The sequence below is a fragment of the Sminthopsis crassicaudata genome, chromosome 4, assembly GCF_048593235.1.
Source record: "Sminthopsis crassicaudata isolate SCR6 chromosome 4, ASM4859323v1, whole genome shotgun sequence".
Lineage (NCBI taxonomy): Eukaryota > Metazoa > Chordata > Mammalia > Dasyuromorphia > Dasyuridae > Sminthopsis > Sminthopsis crassicaudata.
Window position 1 is genome coordinate 174,963,857 of NC_133620.1, and position 21,430 is coordinate 174,985,286.

The 21,430-nt window shown below is 33.6% G+C and overlaps 1 protein-coding gene across 27 annotated transcripts in view; it reads right to left on the reverse strand.

Annotated features, from left to right (window-relative positions):
- The window catches only part of TPD52L1 (TPD52 like 1), a 139,875-nt gene that overhangs the window by 69,103 nt on the left and 49,342 nt on the right, over positions 1 to 21,430 (reverse strand). For 3 of the 27 annotated variants that reach the window (XM_074309940.1, XM_074309930.1, XM_074309944.1), the window contains exon 1: positions 9,585 to 9,671. The exons of 21 other annotated variants lie outside the window; for them this stretch is intronic. The gene's annotated coding sequence lies outside the window, so the exon portion shown is untranslated. Of the gene's footprint in view, positions 1 to 7,043; positions 7,406 to 8,672; positions 8,731 to 9,584; positions 9,672 to 21,430 lie in introns of those variants that run through there. 3 more of the 27 variants (XR_012489209.1, XM_074309928.1, XM_074309932.1) reach the window with 2 other exon arrangements.

Genomic DNA, 21,430 nt, shown 5'->3' on the forward strand with positions numbered 1-21,430 from the left:
TAACATATAGCTTACTTTTCTTTTAAAATATAAATAAATTCAGCTTTTTTTTCAAAGCTGCCTATCTTGTCTGTTTTCTACTGATTTTACTGATTTCCTGCAGTCTGTTTCTTACCAATTTTTTGGTTTTTGCTGTAAATTTTTAAAAATTTTTATTCAAGCCTTTTATTTTCAAAGTATATACATGAATAATTTTCAACACTCACTCTTGCAAAAGATACTTGTAACTCTTGAGAACTGTATCTTTTATTAGGGCACTTTGAAGAGCTATAAAGAGATGGTGTGGGTATAATTTGATTGATGTGATGGCCTTTAAAAAAGATATTATGGGATGGAAAATAGATTATACTGGAAGAGGAAAGAAGAGGTAAAATGGGCTAAATTAGATCACATGAAGAGGCACAAAAGATCTATTAAATAAGTAGGGAAAAAAAGGAGAAGGATAAAAATTGTCTGAAGCTTAAACTCAGCTCAGAGAGGGAATAACACACACTCAGTTGGAATAGAAATATTATCTTACTTACCCTATGGGGAAGTAGGAGAAAGGGAAGAAGCAGGAGATAGATAGAAAGAAGGGCAGAAACAGTAAGTGAAAGGGATTAGAAATGGGAGGAGAGATAATGGAAGGGAGGGCAGGTTGAAGGACGCAATGGTCAAAAACAAAACACTGGCAAGGAGGGACAAGGTGAAAAGAGGAAAAAAGTATACACAGAAGAGAACATAGGATGAAGAGAAACACATAGCTGTTAATCCTAACTGTGAATATGAATACGATGAACTCTCCCATAAAATAGAATCAGATAGTAGATTGGATTAAAACCCAGAATCTTTCAATATGCTGTTTACAAGAAACACATTTGAAACAAGAGAGATAGACACAGAATAAAGATAAAAGCTGGAGCAGAATATATTATGCTTCAGCGAAACCAAATAATAATAATAAAAATGCAGGGGTAGCAATTCTGATGCCAGACAAAGCAAAAGCAAGAATAGGTTTAATTAAGAGAGAAAGAAGGAAACTATATCTTGTTATAAGATACCATAGACAATGAAATAATATCAGTACTAAATATATATATATATCAAGTGGTATAGGATTCAAATTCTTAGATAAATTAAGTTAGTTAACAGGAAGAAATAGCAAAATCATATAAGTGGGGGAGGCCTCAACTTCCACCTCTCAGAATTAAATATAACCACAAAATAAACAAGAAAGAAGTTAGGGAAATTAATAGAATCTTAGATGTAATAGACCTCTGGAAAAATTTGAATAGATAGAAAGAATAGCTATGATTTTATCTGAAAACTACCTGTCCATTGTCATTGTTCATTTATCTTCTGGGGAATGGCTTGTATTCTTACAAATTTGGTTTAGTTCTCTATATATCTGAGAAATGAGGCCTTTATCAGAAACACTTTCTGTAAAGATTATTTCCTAGCTTTCCACTTTCCTTCTAATCTTGGTCACACTGGTTTTATATAAAAGCTTTTTAATTTTAAAAATCAAAATTAGCTATTTTACATTTCATAGTGTTTTCTCTATGTTGTTTGGTTATAATTCTTCCCCCTCCCCATATATCTGACAAGTAGACTATTCCTTGTTCTTCTAATCTGCTTATGTTATCTTTAAAGTCATTGTTTCTGATACCTTTTAGCAAGATGCCATTTCCTTCCTTATCTCTTTTAATTAGGTCTATTTTTGCTTTTACTCTGAGATCAGCATTGCTACTCCTGCTTTTTTTTTTTTTTTTTTAACTTTACTGAAGTATAATAGATTCTGCTCCAATCCTTTATTATTACTGTATCTCTCTCTTTTTAAGTGTGTTTCTTAAAAACAAAATACTATAGGATTTTGATTTTGGATCCCTTCTGCTATCTGCTTCCATTTTATGGGAGAATTCATCCCATTCACATTCACAGTTACAATTATACTACCAGTGTATTTCCTTAGATCTTATTCTTCCTCTTTTGTCCTCTATCCCCTTTTACCCTTTCCATTCTCCTCAGTGTTTTGCTTCTGTGTAACACTTCCTCTGATCTGCCCTCCCTTCTGTCAGTCCCCACCTACTTCCCTGTAGGATAAGATTGATTTCTACATTCAACTGATTGTGTATATTATTTCCTCCAACAATTTTGAGATTTAGGTTCAAAGCAGTACTCATTGTCCACTCTTCCAATAGGTCTTTTGTGAAATATGTGAAATAAGTTACACCATTCTATTGCTCCTTTCCTTTTGCACTCAGTGTGCTGCTCTTTCTCATTTGTTAAATTTTTTTTATGTCATTTCCTCAACTCACTATATCCATATTCTCTATCTTTCTAGTATACTATCAGGAATTACAAGTATCATTTTCCTGTGCAGGGATATAAACAGTTTAGTTCTTTTGAATTCTTTATTTTTGTTTTTCATTTCTTAACCTTCTTATGCTTCTCTTGGATCTAGATATTCAAGATCAAAATTTTGGTTTAGTTCTGGTTTTCTTCTTATGAAAGCTTGAAATACTATTTTACTGATCATTTTTTCTCTTGATATATTATTTTTGCCAGTTGAGTGATTCTCAGCTGTAGTCCTAGGTCCTTTGCCTTCTGGAATACCATGTTCCTTGACCCCCTGATTCTTTAATGTTGCACCTGCCTAGTACTCTGTAATCCTGATTGTGACTTCCCAATATTTGAATTGTTACTTTCTGGCCAATTGTTCTTTTTCCTTAATGTGACAATTCTGAAATTTGGCTATAATATTCCTTGGAGTTCTTGTTTGGAGATCGAGAACATCTGGCAGTTTTCCTTAATAATTTCTTGAAAAATGCTGGTTAGGTCCTCCTTTTTATTATGGATTTCAGACAGTCTGATTATGATTGTGATATTGTCTCTTGGGTACCTATTTTCCAGGTCAATTGTTTTTCCAAACTATTTATTTATATTTTCTTCCATTTTTTTTTCATTCTTTTAATTTCTTTGATTGATTCTTGATGTTTGACAGAGTCATTAGCTTCTATTTGTCCAATTCTAACTTTTGAAGTGTTATTTTCCTCAATTAGCTTTTGGACTTTCTTTTCCATTTGGCCAATTGGACTCTTTAGGGAACTGTCTTCTTCAATGGATTTTTGTATCTCCTTTTCCATTTGACCAATTCTATTTTTTAAAGAAGTTTTCCAAAATGCTGACTTTTTTCATAATTCTTTTGAATCACTCTCATTTCTTTTCCCAATTTTTCTTCCATCTCTTTTATGTGATTTCTAAGTTCTTTTTTGAACTCTTCCAAGAGTTCTTTTTGGATCTGAAATTGCTTCCTATTTTTCTTTGGTGCTTTGTCTTCTTGTAAGTTTGTGTCTTGGTCCTCCCTGTCACCATAACAACTTTCTATGGTACATTCTTTTTTTTCTTATTATTTGCTCATTTAGGGGGTGTACTAAGAGGGATGTGTTTTTTCCTTTTTTTTTTTTTTTTTTTTTTTAATTTGAGCTCTTCTCCCCTGAACCCAGGATGGAAGGAATTATGTCTCAGGCTTCTTGAACAAGTGGCTGCAGGCTCCAGCTGTTTACCTGCTGCTGTACTGATTTTCCCTGAGGCCCTTGTGTCTGGTGTTGCACAGAAGAGGTGAGGGGAGGGTGACATGTGCTGCTAGAGGCTATAGGGGTGTGTGACAGCATACCTGGTAGTGAGTTGGGGTTCTAGTACTAATATCTGACATGTTCTGAGATATGTGGAGGTCTGGCCTTCACAGGCTGCCCAAGAGCTGGAGTCTACTAGCTCCCTTGGCTATGCTGAATGAAGCATGAGGAGACTACCCCACCACACTGGGGCCCAGGATCTTCTACTGGTTTGCTAAGTGTCCCTTGCTCCTGGCTCACTGGGAAGCTTCCTGTCCTGGACTATGTCCCCCTTTTCCTCAAGTGAGATGGATCCTGCCTGCTGATCTTCTAAATTTCACAAGCTTTAAAGATTGTTTCACTCCATCTCTTTGTTGTTCCAATGCCTGTGTTAGGGTGCTTTTTATGGTTTCCCAGACTTGAACATAGGAGAATTATAGCAAATTCACTGCTTATTCTTCCTTCTAGTTGTCACTGTTCTTAACTTTCAATATATTATTCTTGGTTCTGAACAAATTTTAGAATCAAGGAAAACAATACAACAAGACAGTCCTTCACATACTTTTTTAAAAAGATGGCTATCATGTTCTCCTAAGTCTATTAGTCTTTTAACTAAGACAATACTTTCCTGGACCCAAATAATGAAGATAAATGATACAGTAGTTGGAATTTCAACTCTGTCAGAATGGTGAAAAAGATACTTTATTTTGGAGTAAATGATCTTCAGAAAGATCATCAAATAATTAGGCAGCTATCTAGCTCTTGTAATGAGTAGGATAGACTCTGATAACATTTAAATCATCCTTGCAGGAAGGACTAGCGAATGCTTAATGCTGCCCTAGTTCTTAATGCCACATGAAACTGCCATTTTAAACCCAGATGTTAATCTGGTTTATTAGGTCAAGCCCTAAAGTTTGAATCTAAACTAACAAGGATTCAACATAAAGAGATCTGGCCTTTTTCCAAATGAGGCAAACAGTAGCCCTAAGAGAAGTAATACTGGGTTCTAATCCAGATATTCACATTTTAGGAAATATTGGCAACCTAAAAATAAACTGTACAAATCTTCTCATCAACTTGACATCAAACTACCAAGTTATTGTTCCATCATTTCAGTTGTGTCCAACTCTTTGTGACATCATTTGGAATTTTCTTGACAATGATACAGGAGTGGTTTGCCATTACCTTCTCCAGATCATTTTGCACATGAGGAAACTGAGGCAAACAGGGTGAAGGCACTTGTGTAAAGTCACTCAGTAGTATCTAAAGCCAAATTTGAACTCAGGAAGAAGAGGTTTTCCTGATTTCAGGCTCAGCAATCTATTCACGGAAGTACCAAGGTGCCCTTAAAGCTATCAAATGCAGCCAGCTAAATCACAACCAGCAGCAGTTTATGATCCTCCTTTGTACCCAAGCTAAGGAAAAGTGTATGACAAGAGTCTAATTGCCAAAGTAAGATTTCCTTTAAAAGAAATTATGTTTTGGGTGATTGGACCATATACAATTTTAAAGAGTTTCTTTTCCAATCCAAACATCCATTTTGAAGCATAATCTTTTTTTTTTTTTTAATTGCAGGGAAAATTAGAAAACGGGTTGGAATAAACTAATTATAGACCAAAATCTCAAAAAGTAAACAGAATCAAGAAAACAACATTGTACACATTAACAGTAGTATTGTTTTAAAATAAACGGTGAATGATTTAGTTATTCTGATCAACACAATGATCAAAGACAATTCCAAAGGTTTTAGGATGGAAAATCCTATTAATTTCCAGAGAAAGAACTGCTGGTGTCTGAATGCAAATTGAAGCATATTATTTTTTGCAACATGGATGCAGAAATATGTTGTGTATTATTTCACATGGTGGAGGAAGGATGTAACCATCACCATAAGTGGGGGAGGGATGTAAGAGAAAAATTATCAACTCAACTTAAAAAAAATGAATGTTAAAAAATAAATTTGAAACAAAAAAGAATACAAAGTAGTACTGCCATATGGAATATTCTATATAGTTTATCAAATGTTAGGATTATATTCAGAAGTAAAATTAAAAAAGCTATATTATAACTTTTAGTATATAGAAGGATGTTATAAACAAATTTAAATGAGTGTTTACCAATACTTAAATAATAAAGTGAAATTGCAATATTTATTACTTAATTATATTGTTTTATGGTGTTTCGATTAAAAATCTTCAGGAACATTTTTTAAAACATGAAACTTTTCAAAATCCCCACACTTATTCCCCAAGAGGAAAAATAAATGGTGACTCCATCTCATTACTGCTGGGATTTATGATTTTACTTAAGAGTAGCAAAAAGCTGAAACATTTTAACTCCAGGAGAGTGAAAATTAAAGATATAAAACAAGTTATCTTATTGGCTTTTTGTTGTCTATTCACGACTAAATTTGCTACAAATTCTCATTATGATCCAGTCTGTCCTAAAGTTGGTCTGGAAAGCTGTTTTTCATGCAATTTTTCTTTAATTGAATGAGAGTACTTTAAAAAACAAATAAATTTGCATCTTGTTTCATCTTATAAAGAAGCTCCATTATGCCTCCAGAACTGAAACATAATTGTTACTCCTATGACAGTATACAAAAGAGGAGAAATATTGAGGGTCTGTCAATAAAACTGTTGCATTAACAAATGGTTTTGAAAAATTATGTTGCTAGTTTCAACCATCAAAATTAAGTTAGAGATGCAACCAAAGATCAATGATCAAACTGTCTTAAAACTTTGAAAATAAACAATGATTTGGATTTATTTGGTTTACTGACAATGATGGGGAAATCTATCAAGGAAGTGTTTGAGTCACATGACAATATCCTTTTTGTCCAGCTAGGTAGATAGCATAGGTTTGAACTCTTAATTAAGTCCTGGTGATTCTTTTAGTAAGATACTATTAACACTATACTAAGGACTATAAGTCCTTACCACCTTATGGGAAAATTAATTCTCAGAGATCCTCAAATGGTCTCTTGATATAGTTCTATCCCTTCAAATGTCAGATCTCCATTTCATGTCATTGTGATCTTCTCTAAATTAAAAACAGTCAATGCCTCTCCATTGCCAACAAGGGTCCAGTCAGACTCCAGGCATTACAATCTACATTTCTAACTTCTAGTAGAAAGCATATTGGTCTTTGAGCCAAAATACCTGGCTTTGTGTGTTGTCTCTAACAATTACCAGTTTTGTGATTTTAGCCACAGACTCTCTAACCTTAGTTTCCCAGATTTTCTGTGAAAACAGTACTACCTTAAAAGAGCTACATAAATGTGAACTGATTCATTATTATTAATAGTCTTAAACACAAATTCTTTAGCATCAATTGTACCCTAAACATTTGCTTGTCTATGATACAGAATTCTTCTGTTTATCTATACAAATCCTACAAGACTGACAAAACTTCTCTCCACTCCCACATCCATGAAGAAATAGAGTTTACCTGAGAATACCACTAATATCCATTTCTTGTTCAGAAGTCAGCTTATGTCAGAAGTGGTACCTGAACCCAAATTTTCCTGATTTTAAGACCAGGTCTTTTATCAAAAGTTCACTAATGGGTGATCAAGCTCTAGGGAAATGATTCTCATTTATAAAACTTTTAAGCATCTGCTTAACCAATATGCCAATTTATTAATTTATACAGAAAAAATATATAATTTCTAGGCAGGCTAGAAATCAGATTTAGGATCATAGACAGAGTTGGAATGGATTTAGAATCCAATGAGTCCAATCTTCTGATTTTACAAATAAAGGCTGAGAGTTTAATTGGCTTGACCAGAATTATATAGCTAGTAAGTGTCTGAGGAAGTATCTGAATTTGGAATCTTGATATCAAGTCAAGTATTCTAATCTATTATGCTCCTCAGTACTAAGCATACTGTACATGGCAACACAATTTTAAGATCAAAAGACTGAATAATATAGAATTTAAGTAAGGATAATTTTACCAATAAGTGTTACTAAAGGTGATAGCTTGATACAACTTCCTCTTACAAAGGGACATTATCTGCCAAGAAGATTAGAATATAGTCTTCTGAAATATAGTAAAAAAAAATTATTTTCTTTAGCCAAAACTATTCTGAAGACAAAAATACATTTTTATTTTCTAATTCTGATTTTTGTGAACTTCATGGATAAAACCCTTCCCTTATTTTCATTTGCCATTAATGTAGCAATTTTCAAAATTTCAGTTTATTTAATATGAATTTTTATTTAGATTAATGGGTCTAATATCAATATTTTAATGAAATATTTCTTAGGGTGAGTTTATTTTAGAAAAAAATATATAGACAAATCCCATATATTGTGTGGTGAATCTTATAAACTTAAATTTCAGAGAAATAATTTTTCTTACTCATCTTCAAAGTTAAAATAACATATTAAGGCTGATAACTCTCTGTATAGACTATAGGCATAATAGCAATGGGACAACAAATCAATATAAGATGGGTATATGATGGAGACAAAAGGACATCTTAATACCTGAAATATCAATGAGATACCATCAAAGTAGATACTATGAGAAAATCATTTAACACTATGTTATGGGGAATAGGCTACTTCAAGATATTTCCAGGTGACTTTCTACTTTTACATACACAGAGACAAATTCTAAAGTATATTTCTTCCTTAAAAGGTGAAAAAATAGGCAAAAAGAACTACTTAAACAAAATTTGGAGTATGATAAAATATTTTAGATCCTCTAAATGATACATGAAAATACAATAAATACATTTCTGAGAACATTTGCAATATGAAGCATCTTACAATCTTTTTGCTATATGTGGATATAAATAGATTGTCCAGTATTCACTTGATATACTCAATAATTGAATATTTTTTTGAAATTAACTTAAAAGCTTTATAAGACAATGCTACTGAAAAGAAAGCTGGAAAATAGGCTACAGGAAATATTAACTTTTGAGGTAGATAAAAGTTTGTGAAAAAGAAAATCAACGATTAATTTTTTTTTTAAATCAAATCCTTACATATGGCAATGAAGAAAGTGCTGAAGTTGGAAAAGCACCCCAAATGGGACCATATTTTGGCTGCCCTATTTTTCTCTCACCTGGGTACTTCAGTGCATTTCTTCCAGCTTAAGATTCGGACCTCAGTCTTGCAATACTAATTAGTAGGACTCCCAAAGCTTCCTGAGAGGTCAGTTTTTATCCCTTAAACTGATGTCACATGACTACCCCTGACTCACCAAAGGACTCTTTTCTTACATGGAACCATGGAACAAAAAGATAGTATCTTAGTTTTTGGTCCACAAAGAACTAGAAATCCTTATTTCAAGTCTCCTCTTATATTTCCAGTTTATTTTGGCTCAGATATCTAATAAAAAGCCTCTCAAATAGATATATTGATATGCATATGCAACAAATAAATGCCATCTACTACATAAAAAACAAACCCAAAACAGAATAAAACAAACCCACAAAAACAAAGAAACCAAGAGAAATGGGTGTTTGAAAACAATAATAAACAACCATTAAAAAACAAAACAAACAAAAAAAAAAACCCAGATAACAACAACAAAATATTGCCATCTTTCCATAAGGAATTTCCTTAGGAAAGAATCTGTGCATAATATCCAGAGGTGGAAAAAGTATACCTCAGAGTGGACACAGCACCAACCTCTAAATCCCCCTTGGGCAGGCTGCACAACCAATTAAATTAACTGCTTCACTCACTAATAAAACAGGAAGAAAAATCAAATCAATACATTTACAACAACAATAACAACAAATAGATACAAAGGCTCTTTTTTCCCCTAAAAGCTAAATCTGTATCTTTTCATGCTCCTCCCAAAATTTTTGTCTTGGGCAAAGAAGAAATGGCTGATTTAGTGAACAAGATGATTACACAGGAATAAAACAATTAGAAGCCAGCATTAACATAAAAGGGCAGATTCAATATTTGAAAGAAAATTATCTCCTATCCCCCAATAACTTGAAAACAGAATTTTCCCTGTACTAACCTCTTGTGTCCTGGGCTGATCAAACTACAAATGATGACACTGGGCCAGGTTCTCAGTTCCTATAAATATCTTGGAAGAATGACTAAGGATAAAGCTATGCAGATTGTTACCTTTCTGCATTCCATGACCAGACTGAACACAACACAATGCTGAATTATTTACCTGTTTCTTTCCTTAGGTGTTCACTAGTTATTATGACATGTTGGGAAGCCTTGTGGAGCATGTTTCATGGACCAAAACTAAAAGTATCACTAACCACATCATGGACCTTATGATAAAGAAAATGAAATGTTTCCAAAATATATTTGTAGAAAACAGCATGATAAAATATTCCATGAAAACAAGGTTAAAAAGTAAAGCAATACTTATTATCATGATCACAAAAATAGCTTTTCTCTTAAAGGAAATTTTTGAAGGTTTGAAAAGTAGTTGAAGAGCTATGAACAACAGTTAAAAGCATTATGCCATTTGCTTTCAGCAAACATTTTCTATTTAAAAATGTCTCACAACTGCTCCAATGATCTTCTTAAATATTCAGAGGCTCAAAATGATTGCTATTGAAAATTACCGAGAAAAATTATCTTTTCCCTGTAAAATTGAAGAAATGAGGGTTTTTTTTATCAGCATAAAACTTCCTAAAAATTAAAGCTATCTGAAAAGGAAGAGGCTTCTATGAAAAGTAGTACCCTGCCCTACACTATATATTTTCATGGAAAAGGCTTATCAAGTATGTTACAGAGTAGATAATATTGACTGGGGGACAACCAACTGGCACAGTAGATACAGCACTGGGCCTGGAATCAGAAAGATTCATTTTTTTTAAGTTCAGATTGGCCCCAGACACGTATTAGCTGACTGACTTTGGTTAAGTCACTTAGCCATTTTTGCCCCATTTCTTCATTTGTTATTTTACAAAATGAGCTGGAGAAGGAAATGACAAACCACTCCGGTATCTTTGCCAAAACAAAACAAAACAAAACAAAACAAAAAACAAAAAAACAAACAAAAAAAAAACCCCCTCAAATTATGTCAAAAGATAGACATGATTGAACAACAAAAAGAAAGAAGTAAACAAAAAGCTATTACTGACTCTCATAAAATATTTACTGAAAATGTAGAAACCTAAATTTTTATAGCTAGAGAATAACTGAAAGTCATTTACCCCATTTCTTTCCTTGTGGGTAGGATTAAACCCAGAGCAAACCATATATGTAATGGTCTACTTATTTTTAAAAATATTCTAGAAATGAGATATTATGGCTTTTTTGATGTTCCCCATCAGTTGAGATGTTCTTCTTAACAAAGATACCAAATTCTAATAAACTTTCAAGTCCTGCCCTTATTGTTTTTTTCCAGGGAAAATAGACCATCTGGCTAAAAACAATCTTGTAATACTTTCCTCCATTTTTGGGTAAAATGGCATATAGCTCTTCCCTGTTTGGTAATCCAGGACTGTTCAGATCCTGCAATAACTAGAATATATAATATCATTCCTATAGCTCAGGTCCATGCTTGGTTAACCCTTGAACTAGAATTCTTTGGCCCAAAAAGGGAAGATGAAGAAAAAGAAACCTGTCTGCTCAGAAACTATGATTTCAAAGACACAGAGTCCCTACTCTTACATTCTTGAAACCACTTGTGTTTTAAGATTTAAAAGGCAAGAAACTCATGACTAAGATAATAATAATTGATATTGTATAGTGGTTTAAGGTTTGTAAAATGTTTTCACATAGATCAACCAAGTCTCACAGCAGGCCTCTTGTGTCCTGTTTTCTAGAACCCCCACATTGAGGTGATTAAAATATTGAATCCTGCTTTCTAGAGCCCCAAGTTGGGGTGACAAAAGGTACCATTGCTTTATAGAGCCCCCACACCGGGATGATTAAAATATCCTACTTTCTAGAACCCCCAAATGGAGGTGATTAAAATATTGAGTCCTGCTTTCTAGAGCCCCAAGTTGGGGTGACAAAACATATCATTGCTTTCTAGAGCCCCCACGCCAGGGTGATTAAAATATACCTTCCTACTGGAAAAGTGATAAGGAAGGACTCCCAGTATGGTGGAATTTATTTCAAGGGCTTTCCCCTTCTTATAATGCAACAAAAACAACATGCTCAAGGGGGACCACATAAACAACTTGCTATTGTATGTAGTTTGCCACCTGGTATCACTTTGCTTCAATCTCAACACAGGTTGTCACCTTCCTAACTTCTCAGGAAGTCTGAGAGCCCTTAGGGGAGATGGGGAGCCGAATTAGACATTGTTAGCAGGTTCCCTCTGGGCTGAAAGGTCTTATACCTTACCCAGAGTTTCCCCACTGACTGTGACCCTCTACAGCCTCTAACAAAGGTATAACCAATATTAACTCAATTTGACAGTAAGGAAGCTAAAATTCAGAGTTTAAATCACTTGAATGATAAGTCACACAGCTAGCATATACAAAAAGGGTAAAGAAAGTCTTTGTTCTTACCAGGCACTTTCTAGTTTGCCCAAGCAATCCTGACACAGATATGGGTGAAGCTACTGCTCAATAAAAAATGCCATAATTAACAGGTATCTCACCTCCTGAATACTGGGATCATCAGGCAGGTAGGTGTGTAACATAATTACCTTAACCAAAGAGTTAGACAGCAGAAAGGCAAATGAGAACCACTGGAGGTAGAATCTGAATACAATCTGAACAGAGTGTTTTCAGTCTAGCTTTCGCTTTTTTATGCAATGTAATCTCTACATGAGAAATTCAACTAGATCTCATGTAGAGATATTCAACTAGATAATACCACCAGATCTTACACAGGTTCTGGATATCTGAATTAGGTGTGAGCTCAGGTAGACAAATTTGTCTGCCCAGAAAAAAAATATCAAATAAGTGTCATTGTTATCATATTTACCTTCCAAAGATAACTAAATTATTAATTATTAAGCTAAATTGGTTTTTCTTTAATAAATCCTTGCAAAAGCAGCATTCAATTATGCCAATTCAGAATTGCTGGTTTTATGATTACAAATACAATAACAAAATAAAGAACATAATAATTTTGACATGAATTAAAAATTCACTTCAAATATCATAGATCCTTCCAAGTTGTTACCTTGCCAGGGAACCAACCTGGCTAATTTAAAAGGGCCTCACCACAATGATGTTTTTTTTTTCACCCCCACAAATCAAAAAAAACATCTCTGAAGTCAGATCACTGAAGACATAATTTTATTAAAACTAATGCTCAATTCACTGTACAACACAGAACAAATTCAGTTACTATATAAAGTAATCACAAATTTGAAAAGTTTTAATCAAATACTTCTAAAAAGATTCATAGATATTAAGTTTTCAAAGGGACAACAAAGGACCTAAATGCTTATCAAGCTTGGGAAATATCGAATAGTGACAAAATGCAACCCTCTTCAGCACAGCCACATTTCAAGGACTATTCCTGAAATGATATCCAACTCCTGTACAACTTCAATAGCATCACATACTGCCTTTACACAGAACTGACTGCCATGATTATCAGTATTGATTATAAGGGCCTAGAAGGCAAGTGGGCTGTCAACTTTACCTGCTGCTACATAACTGACAAGTACAAAGAATGAATGAATGAGGAGATTCAATTCAAGGATTCACACTGGATTTACATAGGTAAAAATGAAGCAGCTTTTGCTCTCAGAGTTAATATTCTACAATCTGTATACTGATAAGAAAATACCCACACAAAATAATTTGGAAGCAGGAAGGAGATGTACTAATCAAAGAATCAAGAAAGGACTGTTGTAAGGAGGTAGTATTAGAACAAATAGTAGCTTTTAATGGGGACTAACATGTAGTTAGCCCAGAGACATAACACACATACAAGAAGCAATTGCTGTAGATTCAGCTAAAGCAAGCAGAAGCAGATAAAATTATTAAAGAGAACACATTCTTTTCTGTAGTCACTCTCATTCAGTCCATAGCTGTAATCCTTGTCTCTCCAATCCCATCTTGACATATGGATAAAGGAGTCACCTGCTCCCACTCTTTCCGCAAGATTCTGGAGAGGCAGAAAAAAGTGAATACTGTCCCCAAAAAACAGGCCTGGATGCTCCTCCTCTGTTAGCTTCAGGGACTCCATTCTCCTTAGTCAACACTCACTTCCCTCACAGCTTCTTCTGTCTCCTCCAGTGGCTCTTTTCCATCTCTTCAGGTTCTTGATGTTGGTATTTTCCCAAGAGCCTGTGCTCATTTCTCTATTTCTGTTGGCAATCTCATTAATTCACAGAGCTATTACTATCACTTGTCTTCACAGTAGTAGACATGTATATCTCCATGTGCCTACAAGCTATTGCTTGCTGGAATATTTGATAAGTCTCGAACTGAGCCTTTTACACTTTTCCCTATACCTGAATTTATGCTAAACTTTACCACTTCTAATGATATCCATTCAATCAGTTTCTATGCTTGAAATTTTAGGACTGTGTCTCAAATTGCTAAGATAACAGGAAAATATAATGACGAATGTTGGAGGGGATATGGGAAAACTGGGACATTCATACATTGTTGGTGGAATTGTGAACAGATCCAACCATTCTGGAAAGCAATTTGGAACTATGCTCAAAGGGCTATCAAACTGTGCATACCCTTTGATCCAGCAGTGTCTCTACTGGGCTTATATCCCAAAGAGATCTTAAAAGAGAGAAAGGGACACACATGTGCAAAAATGTTTGTGGTAGCCCTTTTTGTAGTGGCAAGAAACTGGAAACTGAGTGGATGTCCATCAGTTGGAGAATGTTTGAACAAGTTATGCTAAATTAATGTTATGGAATATTATTGTTCTATAAGAAACGATCAGCAGGATGGTTTCAGAGAAGCCTGGAGAGACTTACATGAACTGATGCCGAGTGAAATGAGCAGAACTAGGAGATCATTATATATGGTAACAACAAGATTATATGATGATCAATTCTGAAGGATGTGACTCTTTTCAACAATGAGATGATTCAGGTCAGTTCCAATGGTCTTGTAATTAAAAAGAACCATTCACACCCAGAGAGAGAACTATGGGACCTGAGGGTGGATCACTACATAGGATTTTGATTTTTTTGTTGTTTGCTTGCATTTTGTTTTCTTTCTCATTTCCCCCCTTTTGATCTAATTTTTCTTGTGCAATATGACAACTATATAAATATGTATACATATATTGTATTTAACATATTTTAACATGTTTAATATATATAATTGATTATTTGCCATCTAAGGGAAGAGATGAGGGAAGGGAAGGAAAAATTTGAGTCAATGTTGAAAAATTAAAGAGCTGTAATAAAAAATTTTTTAAAAAAAGAAATTTTAGGGTTGTGTTCCTATCTTCTCTCTCCTTAACCTCTCATAGCCTATTAGCTCCCAAGCTGTTTTAATTTTATTATCTTATTATCTAGTGTTTACATCTTCTTTTTATTTCCATTCTAATATAGGATCTCATTACCTTCCACTTGTACTACTGCAATAACCTCCTACTGCCTCATATTTTTAAAATAAAACAAGAATTTCCATTACATAGAATAAAAAGAAATCATTGCACCCAAAACTGCAAATCTATTTATACCCCTTCACTAATCCTGTCTTTGCACAAAAATCTTCAGTGGTTCTCTAGTGCCCACCAAATAACATTCAAATTCCTCTCCCTTGGTATTTACAGCCCCCACCTTACCTTTATAAACTTAAGTATTAATTCTACCTTCCCTGTATTCCATACTCTAGTTAAAGTGCATTGATTACTCTGTTTCTTGAAACATATCCTATAATCTTCCAATTGATTATTCTTTATCCCTTGGCTTGATGAATATCTGCTTAGCCTTTAAAAGCTTTACTCAAAATCTATTTTTTTAAAGAAGCCTTTTCTGATTTCAAGGATCTTTCCTCTTAAGACATTATATATAATTTTGCTCCCTATCATGCAACTACAACATTGAGTGTTATAGTTTTCTGTATTTTTATCTTACATAACATGGAAACAGTAAACTCCAAGGGGTCAGGAACTGCATTTTATTTCAATTCTGTATCTCCTACAGTGTCTAGAATAGGGTTCTCTATGTAGGAGAAGTGTAATATTTGTTGAATGAACAAATGAATAGATTATATTTAAGGCCATGCCCTAAAAGTCTAAGTATAAAGGTCACCTTTCAGGTTTTTCCAATTCCCCTCCTTCCTTTAAGAATCTAACAGCTTAATAAAATGGAAAAAGCAATGGATTTGGAGGCTGAGGCACTAGGTTAAAATCCCAACTCTCTCATTTACTACCAGTATGATGTTGGGCCAGTCATGTTAACCTTGGGTCTTCTCATTTGTAGAACAAATGAATTGAACTAGATGACCTATAAGCCACCTTCAAAGTTCTAAATTTATGATCTTTTGAATTATATAGTTGTTTGATGATGTAAATAAGGCTTAGTTACAGGGCAAAGCCAAAGAAGTCTTTAAACAATGGGCATACCTTAGGAATTCTGAGACATGTCAGGGATAACACACTAAATCTTAAGTCAGTACTGTTCTTATCTTCATTCTTTCATGGGCCAGCTTGGGTCCTATCTCTTTTCTCCTCTTATCTTTTTAAATTATTTTATATTTATTTGTCTGTTTCCATGTCTTATAATAATTCACACATAAGCTTTAGGTAGGTAGTCACTGTCTCCAGAGGATGACATAGCTCTGGTATGGTGTCAGTTCTCCAAAACATATATTTGGTGTCATGTATGGAAAAGGCACAGAGATTTTTTAAATACGGATAGGGCGCCTATCCGTAATAATCCTCTTGGATATATATATATATATATATATATATATATATATATATATATATACATATATATATAGATATAGATATAGATATAGATATAGATATAGTATTCTCTTAAGAAAACATTTCTAAGGCCAAATAGTAGCATATTTTAAGATTTAGAACATGTTAAATTTTCAAATTTTTTTCTTTATTTTCTACAATAAAACAATGTTTAGTAGAAGAAAATTTCAAGGATTAAAATAAGTTTTTAAATCTCCTGGTGGTTCATGCCCCATAGATGACTGATAATATGTATTTTTCTCCTAAAACCATTTAATATACACTTTCCCTCAATTTCTCAGATCAGAATTAGACTCTTGGTATTATTCAACTGTCATCTAGTAAAGCAGGATTTTTCCTGTAACCAAATAGCATCATAATCCTTTTTCAAAACCTTAAGTTTCATCACCCATATATAAAACAAAGAAGAGATCTTTAAGGTCTTTTCTGACTTTAATATGCTATGACTCCAAAGTGTCTGAACCTGATTTCAATAGTTTAGGCAATTCACAATCAAGACACTTACTCTACCAGTACAGTTCTACAATTCTTATCAATTTGAAATTAGTTACCAAATAATGGCTCTGGGTCACACAGGCAGTGTGCCACAGGAAAGACAAACTGAGTTAGTTCTTCGTGACTAAAAAGCTGCCTCTCTTAACCCTGTTCCGGCTTATGATTCTAATATAATACATTACAATAGAAGCTAATCCCTAATAAAGATGCAGAGTTTTGGAAACACTGGGCATATAGAAAATTTGAGGTGAAGATAAGTTTTTTCAGAAAATCATTTAAAATTATTTTAAGAGGACAACCAAAAAGAAAACCTTTTATGAAATAATCATAATAATAGGTTAGAGCTTAAACACTAAATCTGACAAATAAAACTGTATAAAATCTATGACAGCATTAGGTAACTGAAAAGTTTCATAATCATCCATTTTCCCAAAGTAGCAACTTCTTTAGAAATGTATTTCCAAAGAGGTTTTACACACTGCTGACTGTTACACTATGTACTTTGGAGAATTCAAGTCATTATCAAACTTAAAAGGTTTCAGCTACTACATTAAAAAAAACAATGGAGACATATGACTCTAGCATAAATAAAAAAAAAATAAAAAATACCAAGTGAGAGATTGCTCTGGATCCAGCTCCGATGGGAGCTATTAAATTTTCTATGTAAGCATTTCTACCTCAGAAATTGATAAACACCACAAATCAGGGCTTAATTTATTATACTGTTGATTGTCTAGGCTTAAGAAAGTGATGAAGAAAATGTAAATAATGCAGATTTACTGTCTTCCAAGTCACATGATGGAGGAGTAGACATTATCTCTACCTCTCAAATCTCTCCAAAACATAAACTGTGTCAAAAAAAATAGAATGAAACTTCAACTCTTCATGATCTAGGATACAAAAGGCTTCTCAAAAACAACAGTGAACTGATCCCTGCATTTAGTTCTCCACAGCACCCCTTCTCCCATTATTGTCAAGCATGATATTGGCTGTGGGGTTGGTTTACTAATAATCCAAGGATTCAGTACAAGAGTTTAGTACAAAATTTCATTCCCTATCCATCCCTGCTTCAAGTTCTGTGGAGATCTGGGTAGCTATTGCAAAAGTTCATTGGTGGTTCAGTGACCAGAATCATAATGGCAAACATTCTCTATTGAAAATATTTCTTCAGGAAATTGGAGGGATAGAGAATTGGAGAATGAGGCAGTCCAGGAAAATGGTGGGGTTAAGGGTGGGAAATAGAGGATGGTGTGGAATTCTAGGGTGACAGCACTAAGCCTAAAGAACTCAACATCCAACTAGGGGTAGTTCTAAACTAAAAAATATTCACTTTAGAGATTCAGATTGAGAACTCTAGGAAAACCAGCATCAGAAGGGAAAGAGAAAGTAAGCAACGGGGAAAGTGAAAAATCGATAAGAAATTATCAAAGATCGCAGGGAGGAAGAAAAGTAAAATCCTTAAACATATGCAGATAATAGAATATTAAGAGTAGAAGGAAATGTGGCCTCTAGGTCTAGTAAATAAGTTTAGGCATTTAAGAATAAATGCTGCAATATAAAGGAAAATAATCTAACAGTTGATGAGAAAGAGGACTACATTGTGAAATTTGAGAACATGAAACACAACACATTGTCCCTAAGTAGTTTAAAAAGATGAATGAGAAATATGAGAACAAAATTTATGACCTGCACAGCAAAAATAATTGGCAGATTTTAAAAAAAATTGTAATGCAATGTCAAGTCTTAACCAAAGAAATAAAGAGAAAATGATTGAGAACATACACAGAAGTGAAAAACAATCCAGGAGCAAAACAAGAATAATAACAATAAAAGAAAATTTGTTTTCTATCCAAGTAAATATACCTCTCTCAGACAGGATGCACAGAGATAAATCTTAAGAACATGAAAGTTCAAAAAGAAAAAAGAAAAAGAAAAAAAAAACTAAACACCAAAAAGAAATAATACAAAAGTGCCTAGAACTCCTGAAAATAGAAAATGAAATTTAACAAAATTTAAAATTTAAAAATTCATAAATTGCCTCAAAAAAACCCTGAAAATTCCAAGACACAAATGTTTAAATTTAACATTTCAATTCAGAAACAAGTTATTTTTTATTGACTACAGTTATGATTTTATAATAGCTTTTTTATTTTTCAAAATACATGGAAAGGTCATTTTCAATATTCACCCTTGCAAAAGCTTGTATTCCATATTTTTATCTGTCCCTCCCTTAGACACCAAGTAATCCAATATAGATCAAACATGTGCAATTTTTCTACACCTATTTCCACATTTATCATGCTACACAAGAAAAATCAAATCAAAAAGGAGGAAAAAAATGACAAAGAGCAAGCAAACATCAACAACTATGTTGTGATCCATATTCAGTACCTATACTTCTTTCTCTGGATGCAGATGGCTCTCTCCATCATAAGTCTATTGGAATTTGTCTAAATCACCTCATCGGTGAAAAGAACCACATCTATCACAGTTGATTATCACATGCTCTCATTGCCATGTACAATGAGCTCCTGGTTCTATTCACTTCACTCAGCATCAGTTCACGTAAATCTCTCCAAGCCTCTCTGAAATCCTTCTGCTGATAGTTTCTTATAGAAGAATAATATTCCATAACATTCATATAACATAACTTATTCACCCATTCCCCAACTGATGAACTCAGCTTCCTGTTCCTTGCCACCACAAAAAGGGGTGCCACAAATATTTTTGCACACTTTTCCATTTTTTATGAACATTTTGAGATACAGGTTCAGTAGAGACACTGTTGGATCAAAGGTATGCACAGTTTGTCCTTTGGGCATAGCTCCAGCTTTTTCTCCAGAATGGATGGATCAATTCACAACTCCATCAACAATGTGTTAGTGTCCCAGTTTTCCCCACATCTCCTCCAATATTTATTATTATATTTTCCTATCTTAGCCAATCTGAGAGGTATACCTCAGAGTTGTCTTAATTTACATCAGAAACAAGTGTTGAAAGAACATATAAGAGAAATATTTTCAAATAAAAGGAAATTCAAATAAAATAAAACTGTTCTATACCTACCAGAAAACACAAGTAGGAATGGAATAATGTTTCAATTAGCAATGGATCTTGGGATCTTATTTTGTTAAATATTTTCCAAAAACATTTTAATCTGGTTCAGGCTGCACTCTGGAATGCTGTGGGCCTCATGCAGCTCAGACAGATTGTTTGACATCTCTGCCTAAATCATTAATAATAAGAGAAATGCAAATCAAAACAACACTGACATTTTATCTCATGCCCAGAAATTTAGCAAAAATAACAGAAAAAGGAATTGTGAAATGATAGGTACACATATTACTGACAGCGGTATTAGATAGTACAGTCATTTTGGAAAGCAAATTCTAAATTAAGCAAATAAATAAATATCCATACCCTTTGAACTAGGGCCTTCATTCCTAGGCTTATACTGCAAGCAAGGAAGATACTATTAAGAAGAAAACTCCTGTACACACCAAAACATTAAGAACTTTTTCTATTAGCAAAGAATTGGAACAAGATAGGTGCCACTCTGCATAGCAAATAAACAAATAATTATTGATACATGAAGGGAATGGATTATCTGTATTATAAGAAATTATATAAGTCATATAGAGAAGCATGGAAAGATCCATATGAATTAATGCAGTGAAATAAATAGAACTAAGAAAATCATACATATGGTAACTATAACATTGCACATGGAAAGAACCACACAACAATAACAAAAATTAAAGTGAATAGAACAAAATTAAAAAGTTCAAAAAAGATCTGAATAAAAAAATATGAGAAGACACCTCCAAACCCACTTTTTCTCTTGGACTTAGAAAGTGTATAAGTATTAGATACTGCACTTGTTTTTGGACTTTAAAAAATATATATATAAATTACTATAAGGTTGAGTCAAGTGTTAAAAATTTATCAGCACCCTCTAGGTGTGATGCAAAGAACACAGGACTAAAAAGGAGCCAGTAGCTTTAGGAGCTCATCTCAATCTGGCCATGAACTAAATGTGTGACCCTAGACAAGTCATTTCACTTTCCTGGGTTTCAGTTTCTTCCTATATAAAATGAAGGGGCTAGTATCTCTGGGGTTTTTTAAGCTCTGGCACACTATGATTTTCAAACCATTTTCACTTACCACATCCAATAAAGGTAACACAGTTCTGTACTGCAGGGTAAAGAAATAATTTATTTCACTCAAGGTAATAGAGAGGTTCTTTCCTGGGATCTACGTTTAATTTGGAAAAAAAAAATCACACTTTCTTTAAAAACAGAATCTATACTATCTTTCTAACATTGCTATGTTTTAAATGTCAGCAAGTTCAAAGAATTAGAATTTCCCCTGATTCTGAGTGACCAAAGAATAAGAAAACTTGTGCCTCATAGGGTCTGGATGGGTCTGGATGGTTGTTTTTGTTTTTGAGTGGGGTGGGAGTAGTTTTGGCTATTTTAATAAAGTCCCTAACCCCTATAATAAAACCTTGCTACAGGTGAA